At 39.8% G+C, this 15,925-nt stretch overlaps 1 pseudogene; it reads left to right on the top strand.

Annotated features, from left to right (window-relative positions):
- The first annotated feature begins 11,799 nt into the window (after window positions 1-11,799).
- On the top strand, window positions 11,800-12,485 carry LOC144368018 (olfactory receptor 7A10-like; annotated as a pseudogene).
- Window positions 12,486-15,925: the final 3,440 nt, after the last annotated feature.

Genomic DNA, 15,925 nt, shown 5'->3' on the forward strand with positions numbered 1-15,925 from the left:
AAATGTTAATTGTGCTGAGACTGAATAAGTGCCCATGATTGCAGGGCTTAGAGCCTCAGAAGCCGAATCCGGGATTCTTCACTGGAAGGTGGAAGCAGGACTTGGTCCTTGTATGTTAAAGCAGAGTTTCCATTTCTTTGATTTCAACTTTGACATACAATCCCACTACACCATTCACTTTATTGCACACTGTGATCACTATGAATTCAACCCTTTCCCTTGTCATTTTCCGGCTTTCCCCAAATTATTCCCACTTTGGATGAGAAATACTTGAAAATTCTCATTTATCCCATAAGATATGTTTTTAGATATAATCTCAAATGACAAATGTCAAGCTAAGGAATTGTTCATTTTTCTTAAAGTATGCATAATTAGTATTAACATGTGAAAAAATTCATAGAACAACTAAAACAAATTTTCATAATTTTATTGTGGAAGTTAATCCAAGAAAAAACAAACTTTGATACTGTGGATTGAACCCAAGTCTTTTAACCACTGAGCTATAGGCACAGGCCTTTCTGTTTTTTCTTTGAGACAGTGTCTTGCTATGTTGCTTAGGGCCTTACTACATTGCTGAAGATGGCTTTGATATGTGATCCCCCTGCCTCAGACTCCTGAGTCACTGGGATTGCAAGTGTGCACCAGGCCCAGATGAGAATAGATATTCAATTTTGTATTTTTGATTATTTTCCTATATTATTTCCAAAACTACCATTTTTGTTAAGGTAGCCTTTAACTTCTCAAGGTATTAGCAGGTCCTTAAGTTTTGTTGACACTTTTGAATTGTGTTTCTATTTCAGTGAGGTGTCCACAGTGCCTAACATAGTCATGGGCAAAACAGGTCATTTCCCCAGAGGTATCTACTGCACCATTTTTCCCAGGCACATATTTTTATGTGCTAGACAACATTTTTGAAATGCTAGGAATATATAAATGGTGAGCAGATTGATGGATCTGGGGGCCAGGCATGTGGAAGGGAGAAAGGTGGATGGGGCTATAACAGGGCAAAAATTGGGTTCTTTGATTGCTGGGAACTATATTGTATGTTATTTTGATGAATGTAAATAAATAGAAAATATTAAGGAGTTTCAATGTGATATTTCCACACATGCCCATGGCGTACATTCATCAAATATAACCATCCATTTTCCACCTTTCCAACCCAATGTATGGTAATCTTTATTCTATATTCAAGTTAGCATTTATTTTATTTTATTTTATTTTATTTTACCTTTCTCATTTGGGAGAGACCATGAAGTACTTTTCTTTTGGTATCTGCCTTATTCACTTAGCACAATGTGCTCCGGTTCCATCCACATTGGCCTAAATGATAGGACTTCATCCTACATGAGGATAAATGGTGTTCCATGTTGTATATATGCCACGTTTTTCCCCTTCACTCCTCTGGTTATGGGCAGGATTAACTCCCTATCTGAGCCTGTGTGAATGATGTAGTAAGATATGAGCAGGGTGCTTCTCCTTGCTCTGTGTGTTCATTTCCTGGTTATCATCACTGATAAGCTGCCTGTGATATTTTGCTCAGTGTAACCATGGTGGAAACTGACTAAAGGGTCTTTGGATTTCTCCCTGTCTTTTTTTTTTACTACCACATGTTAATCCACAACTTTCTGCAAATGAATAGTTATATTAAGAATTATAAATCAAACTGAAAGCAGAGCAAGCCATTTGTAAATAGTTTAAATGTTGATGTGTTTCTCCTTTCCTCCTGAACTCATGATTGCTGTTCACTTTCTCCCATGGAATTGCAAGCTGTCATTGCTGTCCTGGTGCATCCTAGGCTTCAAATTTCCCTCATGTGCATTCTCCTAATGAGAGGTGGTAAATGAAAGAGAACACCATCTTCATGACAATGTGCTGTGGTTTTATGTCACCCCAGACACAAAATGTACAAAGACTGTGGTGAAGTCTGCTTTTCAGGTTGGTGTAAAACTGATGGATATTGAAATAAACAGATTTGGGCAAAAATAAATGTTGGCATATGACATTTCATTGAGCTTGATCTCTGATACATAGAGATGAGAGTAGACAGTACTGATGAATATTTCATTTAGAATATTGGTTTTACTTAAGTAAACCTCTTCTACTGCCCTGCCCTTCTCCACAAATATAGGCACCCCACACTGTTCTGGAATTGCCAGAATCCTGAGTTCCCCTATTCAGGCAACCTCATCAATAACATAACAGTGTACTTAGCTTCTATCATTCTAGAATTTGACAGTCAGCTACCAGTTCAAAGCCTTTTCTGCATGTGGGTCTAAAGTATTGGTAATGCCCTTGCATTATGCACTGGTTATGTAAGTCAGCATTCTGTTAGTATAATACAGCACTTGAGATAATGGATTTATAAGGAGAGAACATTTATTTTGGCTTACAATTTTCAAGATTCCAATTTGTTTTGCATTGGCCCCATGGCTTGGCCCTATTGCAATGAGCACATGACGAGGGATGGCAAGAATGTGGCAGAGGAAAGCCGCTGACCTCATGGCCTGGAAGTGGAAGAAATAGAGGAAAAGATGGGGTCCTACAAGCCCTTTCAAGGGAAATTCCCAAATGTACTAAGATTTCCCACTAGACCTTCCTCTTAGTATATCTTCCACCTTCCAATAGCACCAAGCTGGGGACCAAGCTTTAACACAGGGCCTTTGGGTGACACTTAAGATTGAGACTCTAGCACTGGCCTTGAGGTCCTCCTCAGTTCTGCAGGCACTTTGTTGTCCAGATGACCTTGATGTGGCCTTGGTGTCACCCACATGTTGAGCCCCTTTGTCTACAGTCTGAGGAGCAGGGAGTTGGAGGGGTCAGGTGGATGGTGCCCCAGTGAAGGCCATGGCAGGACTCTCCTGGGCAGCAGTGGGCACGACATCAAGGGCCCCAGAGCCTGGCCTCCTGCATCCAGCCCTTTGACGACTTCAGCTTTCACAGGTTTTAAAGCCACTCCTCCCTGGGGTCTCCCTTCAGGAGCTCCCTGTCCTCAGGACTGTTCCTGAGGTTCCACATTGGATCAGCCTTTTAACATTCACCAGGAAATCTCAGTTGTGTGAATATCACAGGGCACTTTCCCAGATATCTACAATAAGGGATTGTCATTAATTTTAACAAACAAAATCTCATACCTTTAACACATAACCTCACAAGTGATGCTTGGGGATCCTTGTTGCCCTGGAAACTCACTTGCAGAGATGTGTTCTGAGGTGATGCAAATGAGACCAACTCTGAAGATTTCCTGCCTTTTTGTTGGATCCCCTTTCCTTCCCGTCATCCTCAACTTTCTCAAGTTTTATACTCACACTGTATGAAATCCTAGAAATTCTGAACCCTATCTCATCTGTGCCTGCAACCATAATGTCTAGTACAGTTCCTGGTAAGCAGTTTATTTTCTGTGAATTTTAGATTAATAGAATGAAAATTAGGAGATGGTTGAGAAAGAAGAGAGAGTTTGAGCCTCAAAACTACACATAGGCAGGTTAACTAAGAGGCTTTGAGGCAGAAAAAAAAACCCAAAAATACAGACTCATGGAGGTAGATCTTGATAATAAAAAAATAGATGGAATGAAATTAGCCTTCAAAGACATAACTGCACTTCCCAATGTTCCAGGGGCAGTCTTCACAGTAGTCAAATGTGGGTATATTTATAACTGAGTGCTCTTCAGCCTTCAAGAAAAAGGAAATCCTGTCATTTACAACAGAATAAAGGGGACAGGCCCTTGTGTCCCATGAAAGAAGCCTGACATAAGCAAACACTGCATGTGATCCTATGTGGAGGCCAAAGGAGCCTAAATCTGTATACAGAATAGTGACACTGGAGGCTGGGAAGGAGGCAGGAGGAGGAGGAGGAGGGGAGGCTGGATAACAGGTACAGGAACACAGGTGAATAGGAAGACCCAGTCCTGGTGTTGCACAGTGAGTGGGGGTGGGTGGTGGCTGCAGTGCCCTGATCTTATCATGTGTTTTATGAAGATTTGAAGTGAGGAGCACAGACCTGGAATCATAAGGTAATGATGTGGGGAGGGAAAGTCTCCTTAAGCTTTTTTGTTCAGCACACATTGTGTGCATGTGCTAAAAACATCATGTTCACCCTATAGATATGTACAATCACTAGTCCATAAATATTAAATTAAGATTTTATAACTCTACTCAGCATTTGCCACTTTGTTGGATTATCTGATACACACTGTCTCTGGAGTTTCCTGGTCACTTATCACCAGGGAGCAGGACCTTATGGTCACCAGACAATGAGCTTAAGGTCACAGAGGGCAGGCCATGGTCCCAGACCTCATGTTAAGATGGCTCTAGAGAAGCTTTACTAAAGTACAAATTAAGCTCAGAAGAAACAAGAGTTTCTGATACAGACTCCTGCTTAGGGGCTTCTCCCCAACAAAGAATCTCTCTCTCTCTGGGTGTTGCAGATTTAGGACTAGAGCAAACACCAAGGCAAGGTGTTCAAAGTTCCCTTGATGATATTAATGTGAATTTCATTAAAATTTCCTGAAATTGAGGAAAGCCATTTGTATCTATTCTTTTAGGTCAATGACTCAGGCACATTCACAACGTTTTCTTGCATTTTAAAAACTGTAATTGTTTTTGAAATAATTTGTATATGTCTATTTTGTTTTTTTGGATTTTATTTAATTCAAATTTAATTTATTTTAGGGTACATCTTATTGTTCGTATTTGAGGTTTGCAATCTGATGTTAGAGGGTAAATATAGTGAGGCAAATATCCACAGTATTCAAATAAAATTTCTTCCTATTTTTAAAACATTTCTTATCAATTCTTTAAATTTATTTTTTAAAAATTTGGTCCAATTTGTTACACATGACAGTAGACTGCATTTTGATACATTATACCTATATAGAGTATGACTTCTCATTCTTTGGATTTACATGATGTAGAGTAGTAACATAGGTAACATAGTAGCATAGGGTAATAATGTCTGATTTATTATCTCGTCATTTTGACATGCATTATTTGAAATATTTTATTCAATAATTACTTTCTTAATTTTTAAAATAGGGTATGGCATTAATTCAATTAATGTATAAAGTGTGTAATGATCGTGACAGGATACTCAATTCTATTTTCTTAAACAATTTCAGAAAGACATACAATTAACATGTAATAATTGCATTTAGGTGTGAGTACAGTGTACTTCTTTAATACTTGTGCACAGTAAGTATTGATAAAATGAAGATAATTAATGCTCTTAACTACCTCTGCTCTGGAGACTTTGAGCTCCTCTTTCCTAGTTATTCATAAAAAGTTATAAAACATTACTATGAAAAATTCCCCTCACGTGCTCAATTGAAGAAAGTGTACAATAAGGTTCAACTCTTTTAAAGTTAATTGTTATAAAATTGGCATCCTTGATCCTATGGAGAGAACTGGAGGTCACGGTGTGAAGGGCAATAAGCCAGGCACAGAGAGACAAGTACGGCAGGACCTCACTCACATGTAGAAGGTACAGAAGTTGCTCTCACAGGAGCACAGAGCAGAATGCTGGTTCCCAGAGGCTGGAAAGGGTAAGGGAGCAGGAGGGACAGAAGAAGGTTGGCCCCAGGGTACCAAGTTGTAATCAGGTAGGAGGAAGGGGTTCTGCTGTTCTGTCGCAATGTAGGTCATCATAAGGTCCTGCATATTTCAAAAATGATGGAATCCAATATCCTTTGCAATTAGTGCTTTATCATTATACATAAAATTGGGATTAATCTTGCCATAATCATAAAACTTGGAATACAATCGGTTCCAACTTAGCCCCAGTACCTCTCCTTCCCCTTCCCACTCCTTTCCCTATTTCACTTTCCTTTTTTTTCTACCAGTCTGGAGTGTGTTCACCACAAAGAAATGATAAATCTTGAGGAGGTAATTATGCTTACCTCGATCTGGTCATTACCCAGTGTATACATCATATGATGCCCTAAAAATATGTGACACTAAAATTGCACCATTAAAAATTTAATATCAATAAATTTAACACCCCCAGTGCCCTTTATCTGAAGTTAATCTGGGTAAATAAGCATGACTTCGGAACAATGTTGTGAGGAATAAGTGACATGTGTGGAAATTCTTTGTGGGTCCACAGAAACTGGTCAGGGTACCAGGTGTGAATACGACATGTGTGCCTGTGGGTTTTTTATATTTTTTGAGAGTTGAGTCATCCACCCACAGAAATCTACATGTACATACAAAGTCAAGTTTCATTTCAAAATTTGAGAGAAGAGATCTTAAAAGAGCCATTTTGAATGAGCATGAAATGAGAAGGGAGCTCAAGTCATGGAGCCTGAAGAGATTCTTATCTCTTCAAACTCATACTCACCTCCTAAGGTAAGAGCCATCATTTGGTCCCTCATTAGAAACATGTGAGTTTATCAGATGCATGACATTGTGGGTATTGTTGCCTTATGGATTCACATTTTATACAAAAAGAGCTCACTCCTCTGTTAAAGAGGGATAGAGAAAATTTCTGGACACACCAGAGACTGTGTCCCCAACATGAGTCAGTGTTTTGAGGACACAAGATAACTAACCAGGGCAGGTTTCTTAGTTTCACATGTGGAAGAAAACTATAACCCACAGGAGGGATATGGTGGTAGGAGGTCTGGACTTTGGGAATATGGAGCCTTTAGATTGGTGGTAATATGGGCTGATGCACCTGACTCCACTCTGCTCCCTGAGGAATCCATGGGAACTGCTCTTTCCTGTCTAGACCAGAATCCTGCAGGGAAATCAGGTGCTTAGCGGTTGGAAGGACATGTGCCTAGTGAGCAGATAGAGAAAGCTGTAGGCTGTGATTGCTCCTGCTCTCCTTGAGTGCACACCCTTGGGATATATTTCATTCTTCAGGATCTTGAAATCTGACTTGAGGACCAAAGCTGGACCCATTTCTGTTCTCTTGTCTGAGGTTAGAGCCTCGCTCTGCACCTTCAACATCCAGGGAAGAACTGAAGCCTGTGCATGAAGACCCTCCCACCGGAGATGTCACCCAGGTGAGCCTGAGGACCCAGCAGACACTGCAGGAGAGGACTGAAGAGAATGAAGGCAGGAGCTTTGACCTGAGGTTCCCTGAGAGCCAACTAGCCTGGCCTGCATCCCAGAGATGGTGGTGTCCCTTGCTAGATTAATGAATTTATTAATGGATATATAAGGTACTAAAAGTTTCCCAGAAATCAGCAACAAAGGGTCATTGTTGACCATCAACCTATTGTTTACAGAAGCTCAATTAGAAGATGGATGGAAGGTATGAATGTTCAAATCAAAGTAAATGTAAGTCTGAGTACCTTTGCAAGGAAGGGGAATGGAAAATCCAGAATGAACAACAGAGGGATGTACCCTGTTTCGAGATCCTTTTAAAAAAATTACAATGGAGCATATTTCAGCACATTTTTAATATTTATGGGAAAGATCCAGATTTAGGATTTTTTTTGTAAATAAATCTCTGCATAAGAAACTCTTAATATAGATATATCACTGAATCTTCTTCCACTCTTAGTATTATCCACATGAAAAATAAATTTACTTATAAGTGAAAAATAGATATGCTAAAGAGTTTTATATTACAATTATTTCATAACCTCAAGTAAGTGCATTGGAGGGATGTTGACTTCTTTATTTCAGATTTTTAAAACTCTTTGCTTTGAATTGGAGGGTATTCCTTCCTATTTTTTTCTTTCTTTAATATTTTGGCGTTTTCTTCTTTAACACAGAATGTTTTTCATGAATTTGATGTTGTAAGTGTATTTTTTTCCATGAGCACAGCACCCATGTGGAGATGTATCTGTGGGGAGTGTCTGAAAATCTACAGATTTTAATGTCTTCCACCAGATGAGTGTTTGTTATTGGGCTCCTACCAGGGCTCTTCATTCTGAAGGATCTGACTCAACAATGTGATATTTCTTCACTTGTGAATCCCCACTTCATCGAAAAAGCCAGTGAAAGTCCTTCTGCACTAATAAGTCAACTTTTCTACATATTCCCAAATAATTTTCATATGTCTCTTATGTCTCTGTGCCTCTTGATTTTCCTCACTTTGATACAGGTGTATTTCCAGACGCCTCGTCACCTTTGGCCAGCTGTTGGAAGGTGTTCCTCTTCATCATTTCACTAAAGATCATGTCCATCGTCCACAAGTAAATTTGAATTTACTTTTCTTTAGAAAAATCATAACATTATATCTGACTTCCCGATCTTTTATTTCTAAAAGTCTATCAATTTATTTTTATATTTTATTCCTTGTACCCTGATCTGATCACTATAAAATATATTCATGTATCAAAACATCACCATATACCCAATAAACCTACACAGTTGTTAGGTGTCTAACAAAATTTCTCCTATTAGAAAATTTAAAAAAAACCATACACAACAAACCCAAGATCAATCAGGAATTGATGTCACATACAAAAAAAAAATGGAATCAACAAAACGGTGAGTGATGAAGGAGATTGAAAGCTCCTTATCCTGATTTGATCACCGCACAGCACACACATATATTGGATTATCACCTATAGACTCAGTGAACAGGCACAATGATGCTGTGTGAATTGGAAAACAGGGAGAAACAGGCCTGCCATATCTGCTGCAAGTCCAGGGAAAAGTCAATCATCAGGTGAAAGGAACAGCAACAGGAAGACAGATCTGCTGTTTCCTATTAAAAGTTCCCCACTTTGCTGTAGGTACTTTGGACACCTCCTGTTGTCAGTTGTTGATCTTTGACCTTTGGTGATTTTTTCACATGTGTATGGACTCTCAGACGCCTTGACATGAGGCAGAGGAAGAGTGTGAGGGAGGAGGGGAAGGAGGGAAAGTACTGGGGACTGAAGGGGAGCAAAACAGATTCCCTGCATGTGAGATTGTGTCAGAATGACCCCAACAGGGCTGGGGCTGGGGCTCAGGGGCAGAGCTCTTGCCTAGCAGGTGTGAGGCACTGGGTTGGATCCTTAGCACCACAAAAAAATAAGTAAATAGAATACAGGTATTGTGTCCACCTACAGATAAAAATACTTTCAAAAAATAACCCCAACCTTATGTATCACTGCAAAACAAAATAAAAACGTTTAAAAAGTAGGTTAAAAAACAGTCACTGCTTTGGTCTTTTAGAAAACATTATTTACTGTTTATGTTTTGTGCTGGGCACCCAGTGAGGGTCATTGGGTTTGGAATGCTACCAGGACCAATCAAGCCTTTCCCTCCTGGAGAAGAGACACCTGGGCTTACAAGGTCTTGTTCCCTTGGTCCACATCAGCTCGCTCTCTGCCCTCACCTCTTCATGTTCTGTCCACCCCTTTGCCTTCTCTCTCCTTCTCTCTCTCTTCCCATCCTTCTCTGTTTCTCTTCCTCCCTCTGTTGACTGCACAGATTTTCATGCTCCTTTTTAAACACAGGAAAGAGGAGCAGCATTCTTAAGTGGGTCTGCTCATTTGTTCATGGAAAGTTTGTCGAGTGGACTCTCCAGGTGCCCTGTCCACATTCTGTAGGGAAAAGATCATCTCAGTTGTGTTGCTGACACTCACAGCCTTGTCAGGGCCTTGTCACAGCCATGGCAGAAATAAGATCATAAACCTAGGGTGGTGTGCTGTGGTGTGTGTGTGTGTGTGTGTGTGTGTGTGTGTGTGTTTATGTGCCTCATGGAGGACTCAGAGAAGTGGTACACGAGCTTATATATTTCAGGTGACTCTTAGCAGCTAGAGGTCAGAACTCAACCCTCAGGTGGTAGTAAGGAGGGAATCCTTTGCAATTCACAGAATGTGTTTGCAGCACATTTAAAGGGATAAGAGGTTCAGGGTGTGGATGAAGGACTCCCTGTACCTTGTAGCCTCAGAGAGCAGTGAGGCCAGCTCATTCCTCCACATTCTCTGACACCATTTCTCATACTCTCCCACTTGATCCTTCTCTGAACTATGACTTTCTTTTAAGCCTTGGTTTTCCAAAACAAGCGTGTTCCTCAGGAATGACTGCCCCCCAGTGAAGACCACACCACTGAGGATGATTTGTGATTCATGCCCTGGCTTCTTTGTGGTCTCTCTTTAGATGCCCCTCTTCCCACTGGTTTTCTCTACATTGCTGTAAAAGTACAACTACCTCTCTACTCTTTCTTTTTCTCCACAGAACCCATTGCCATGGGACATACTAAGTGATTTTAAACTTTGTTTTTCCTTATGTTCTTTCCCACTCTTTGGATAATGGACAATCTTATACAGATTACTGATACAATGCCTGAAATGTAGTTGGTACTCAATAATTAGTTATTGCTTTATATTTAATTAACATATAATTACACAAGTTTATTAGAATAACTTTACATTTTCACGCATGTTTAAATTGTTTAATAATTGCACAAGGGTAATTAGTTAATCACCTGAAACATTTATCATTTCTCTGTGGTGGAATATTCTGAATCCTCCGCTCTAGCTATTTTAAAATATGTAAAATATTATTGTTAATTATAATTCCCTACAGTGCAGTACAACTCCAGAAGTCATTCCTCTTCTCTAATTGTGTGTTTTCTTGCCTTGAGAAGCTTCTCTAAATCCCTTTGTCCCCACCACGCTTCTCAGCTTCTGGTGACCATCTTGCTCTGCTGCACTTCTATGACATCAGCTTTTACAGAATCGGCCTATGGATGATGTCATGCAGTTTTAGTGTTCCTGTACCTGGCTTATTTCAGTTCACATAATGTACCCCAGGTTCATCCAGGTTGTCCCCAATGAAAGGATTCAATCTTTTATCAACAGCTGAGTATTACTCCACTGTGTACTATACACATAGAAAAGGCTAACAGCCATATGAAAAATGCTCAATTGACAAATATCAGGGAAATGCTACTCAAGTTACCATAGAATAATATCTTATTCCAGTTAGAAGGTGTATTGTAAAAAGTTCAGACATAATAAGAACCAGTGAGTATGTAGAGGAAAAAAAAACTCCTTATCCAGAGTTGTTTGGAATGCAAATTAATGAAGCCACTATTAAAAACAATACAGAGGTTCTATAAAAATTAAAATGCAGTTATCCGATGATGCAGCAATCACAGTATTGGGAATATAGTCAGAGGAAATGAAATGGGTGTAGTAGAAGATATCTGTCCCTCCATGTTTACTGATGCAATATTTACTATATCCAAGTTACAGGAACCATCAGAGTGCACATCAGGGGTGCTCCTTTCATACTTCTAAAGGCACTATTAATTTTCCCTTTAGAATTCTGAAACACATGACTTCCTAGTAAAACTCTGAGAGTGAAAGAGGAATTCATCAACAGAGATGACACAACATCCTTTAGGGCGACATGACACATGCAAGTTCTATAGAAGTTAATTACTTTATTTTCCATTGTTTTTTTCTTTTTGTTTATTGTGGGGCTAATCATGCAGTCCTGGGCCTTGTACATGTTAGTCAAGCACTCCTTCACTGAGCTTCATACCCATTCCTAAAATTTAGTTTCTTTACAGCAAAATATTCATTGTCTAAATTCAATAATGTGAATAATACCTGTCTATGAGAAAATTAGTTATGTTCTTTTCTCATTTCTGATAGTCACATGCATGTGGAACCAGAGAATGATATTCATCTTTTAGAATTCCTTCTTCTGGGACTTGCAGAGGATGCAGAACTGCATCCCTTCATCTTTGGATTTTTCCTCTCCATGTAACTGGTCACAGTCACAGGGAACCTGCTCATCATCCTGGTTGTCATCTCAGACTCCCACCTGCACACACCCATATATTTCTTCCTCTCCAACCTGTCCTTTGTGGACATCTGATTCAACTTTACCACCATCCGTAACATGCTGCTGAACATCCAGACACAGAGCAAGGTCATTCCTTATGCAGGCTGCATCACCCAGATTCACTTTTTTGTTATCTTTGATGAGTTAGACATTTTTCTGTTGACTGTGATGGCCTATGACCGGTACGTGGCCATCTGCCAACCCCTGCACTACATGGTCATCATGAACCACCAGCTCTGTGTGTTGCTAGTTCTGGTGTCCTGGGTTGGGAGTTTTTTACATGCAAATTTGCAAAGATTATTGGTGTTGCAGCTATCATTCTGCACAGACTGGGAAATCCCACACTTTTTCTGTGAACTTAACCAGGTGTTCAGCATGCCTGCTCTGACACCTTTCTTAATGACCTGGTGATATATATTACTGCTTTCTTGCTGGGAGGTGGCCCTCTCACTGGCATCCTTTACTCTTACTGCAAGATAGTGTCCTCCATCCGTGAAATCTCATCAGCTCAGGGCAAGTACAAAGCCTTCTCCACCTGTGCATCCCACCTCTCTGTGTTCTCCTTATTTTATGGCACAAGCCTGGGTGTGTACCTAAGTTCTGCTGTGACCCAAAACTCACACCCCATTGCAACAGCATCTGTGATGTACACTGTGGTCACCCCCATGCTGAACCCCTTTATGTACAGTCTGAGGAACAAGAACATCAAGAGTGCTCTGAGAAGACTCTGTGAGAAAGATTAAAGTGTCAATTCTACTGAAACTGAATAAGTGCCCATGATTGCAGGGCTCAGAGCATCAGAGCTAAGAATGGATTTTCTGTATCAGAACCCGGGAACAGAACTTGCTCCTTCTCCTTTATTCTTGCATTTCCATTTCTTTGATTTCGAGTTCCTCATACAATTCCACTGAGTCATTATTTTATTGTACATTGTGATCTCTATGAAATTCAATTCTTTTCATTTGTCATTTCTGAATGTTCCCCAAATCATTCCCATCTTTTGATGAGAAATACTTGAAAATTCTCATTAGTCCCATAATATATAATTTTAGAAATAATTTAATATCAAATGACATATGTCATGCTACTTAATTGTATATTTTGCTAAAAGGAGTCCTAATTTGTATTCATATGTGAAAATAATATTCATCAACTGAGGCTATTTTCATAACTTTATTGTGGAAGCAAATCTGAGAAAACAGAATATTTTTAGTACTAGGGATTGGACCCAAGGATGCTTATCCACTGAGCCATATCCATGGACATTTCTGATTTTGTTTGATATACTGTCTTACTAAGTACTTAGGGACTCACTAAATTTTTGAGGCTGACCTTCATCCTTGATCCTCCTTAGTCACTGGGATTATAAGCATGCACCACAATGTCTGACAGAGAATGGATCTTCAATTGTGTGTTCATGATTTATTTCCTGTATAACTTCCAGAATTTCCAGTCTTTATAAGGTAGCCTTTAACATACCATGTTATTAGCTGCTCATTGGATTTTATTCTCAACTTTTTAAACCCTATTTATTTTTCAACATAGGGTCCACAGTGCCTAATATAGTCATGGAAAAAACATGTCCCCAGAAGTAACTTCTTCACCATTTTCCCAGTCACATATTTCTATGTGCTAGACAATACTTTTGAAATTCTAGCAATATATAAATGGTTAATAGATTAATGGTTTGAAGGTCCAGGCTCTGGGCAGGGTGGGGAGTACATGGGGCTATAACAAGGCAAACTTGGGACCCTTGACTGATGGGAGCTATTCTGTATTTGTTTGTTGTTGCTTTTTTTTGATGATCATAAATTATTGTAAATGTGAGGTTCAGCATGATATTTCCACATCTGCCCACAGTGAGCACTGATCAAATCCAGCCTTCCTTTACCCACCCTCCCCAACCCCTTCCCAACATCTAGTAATCTCTATCCTTTGTTCAGGGTGACATTTTACTTTTTTTCCTAACCTCCTTTGAGACACCATGAAGTGCTTGTCTTTTGGTATCTGCCTTCTTCACTTAGCACAATATCCTCCAGATCCATCCACATGGCCCCAAATAACAGGATTTCATCCTTATATATGGCTGAGTATGTTCAAGTTGTGTATATGCCACGTTTCTTTCCTCCTCTCATCAGGTGATGGGCACTTAGGTGACTTCATAGAATAGTTAATGTGAATGTTGCTACAGTAAACATGGCCATGGACAGTTCTCTTTGCTGTGATTTCATTTCTGTGTTATCAGTGTAAATACCTGGCTGTGATATTTTGCTCATGTTACCATGGTGGAAGCTCACGAAAGGGGCCTTGGATCTCTCCCTATCAGTTTTCACTACTGCCCATTAATCTACAATTTTCTCCAATTTAGTTCAATTAAAAATTATAAATAAAAAAGTGATGGATATCTGAGATAGCTGTTTATAAACTATTCAAATTCTGATGTGTTTCCCTTTCCTCTTAAACCCATGACCACTGTTCACTTTCTCACTTCTAACTCTAAGCTGCCATTGCTGTTAGAGTACATCCTGTGCTTAAAAATACCCTGTGTATGTTCTTCGAACAAGAGCAGGTAAATGAAAAAGAACACCGACTTTTGATAATGTGCTGTGGCTTTCTGTCAATCCAGACATAAAATGAACAAAAGACTGTGGTGAAGTTTGCTTTCTTATTGGGGTAAAAATGTTGGATATTGAAATAAACAGATTTGGGACAATACAAAATGTTGGAATCTGACGTTTCATTGTTCTATTCTCTGCTGTGTAGAGACCATTGGAGACGGTACAGATGGACGTGTGATTTACACTGTGGCTTTTACTACTTAAGAACCTCTCCTACTGCCTCCCTTCTGCACACACATGAGAACCCCACACTCTTCTGTTCTTGCCAGAGTCCTGAGATCCTTTGTTCAGGCAAGCTCATTAATAACATATCCGGGTATTTAGTTTCTATCAAACTCATACTCACATCTGAAATCAAGAACCATCATTTGGTCCCTCATTACACAAATGTATGTTCATTACCAGCATGAGAATTCTGGCATCTTCAGCAAAGGGTGTTAAGTGTAGGAGGTGCCTTCTTTTGGTTTCACATTTCAAAAAACACAGCTCACTCCTTTGTTAAAGAGGGACAGAGAAAACTTCTGGAGATGCCAAAGACTGTGTCCCCAATGTGAGTCAGTGTTTGGAGGGCACAAGATATCTAACCAGGGCAGGTTTCTTAGTTTTAGACATGGGAAGAAAAGTGGAACACAAAGGGTGGATGTGGTGATGGGTGGTGGGACATGGGGAAGTTGAGGCTCATGGATTGGTGGTAAAAAGGGAAAGATTAATAGCACTCCACTCTGATCTCAGGGGAATCTATGCAAAGTCTTCCGTTCCTGATTATAGACCAGAGACCTGCAGGGAAATCAGGTGCTTAGAGGTTGGAGTAAAAAAGAAGGTCATGTGCCTAATGAGCAAGCAGATAGAGAAAGCTGTAGGCTGTGATTGCTCCTCTCCTCCACTACTGCACACCCTGGGGCACACTTGATTCTTCAGGATCTTGAAATATGACTGAGGATTAAAGCTGGACCCATTTCTGTTCTCTTGACTGGGGTCAGAGCCTCACTCTGCACCTTCAACATCCAGGGAAGAACTGAAGGCTGTGCATGAAGACCCTCCCACCAGAGATGCCACCCAGGTGAGCCTGAGGACCCAGCAGAAACTACCGGATCTTTCACCTGAGGTTCCCTGAGAGCCCAACTAGCCTGGCCTACAACCCAGAGATGGTGGTGTCCTTTGTTGGCTTAATTAATTTATTAATGGATTTATAAGATACTAAAAAGGAGAAGTGACCAAGAAATCAGCAATACGGGGTCACTGTTGACCATTAACTTATGGTGACAGAATCTCAATTAGAAGAAGGATAGGAAACACAAAGTAGTTCAAATAAAGTAAGATGTAAGCTGCTTACCTTTGAAATGAAGGGGAATGGGTAAGTCCAGTATTAAGCATGGAGTGATATGCACTGGAGGGAGTTCATTTTTTAAAAAAAAAATAGTTATCATAGAACATATTTCAGACCGTTTTCATATTGGTGAGAAAGATACAGATTTAGGAATTTCTGTAAATAAATTCCTGCAGGGGAAATTCATGATATAGATATTTCATTGAATCCTCTTCCTCTCTGGGTATCCACATGGAAA

This window comes from Ictidomys tridecemlineatus, chromosome 2 (assembly GCF_052094955.1).
Source record: "Ictidomys tridecemlineatus isolate mIctTri1 chromosome 2, mIctTri1.hap1, whole genome shotgun sequence".
Classification (NCBI taxonomy): Eukaryota; Metazoa; Chordata; class Mammalia; order Rodentia; family Sciuridae; genus Ictidomys; species Ictidomys tridecemlineatus.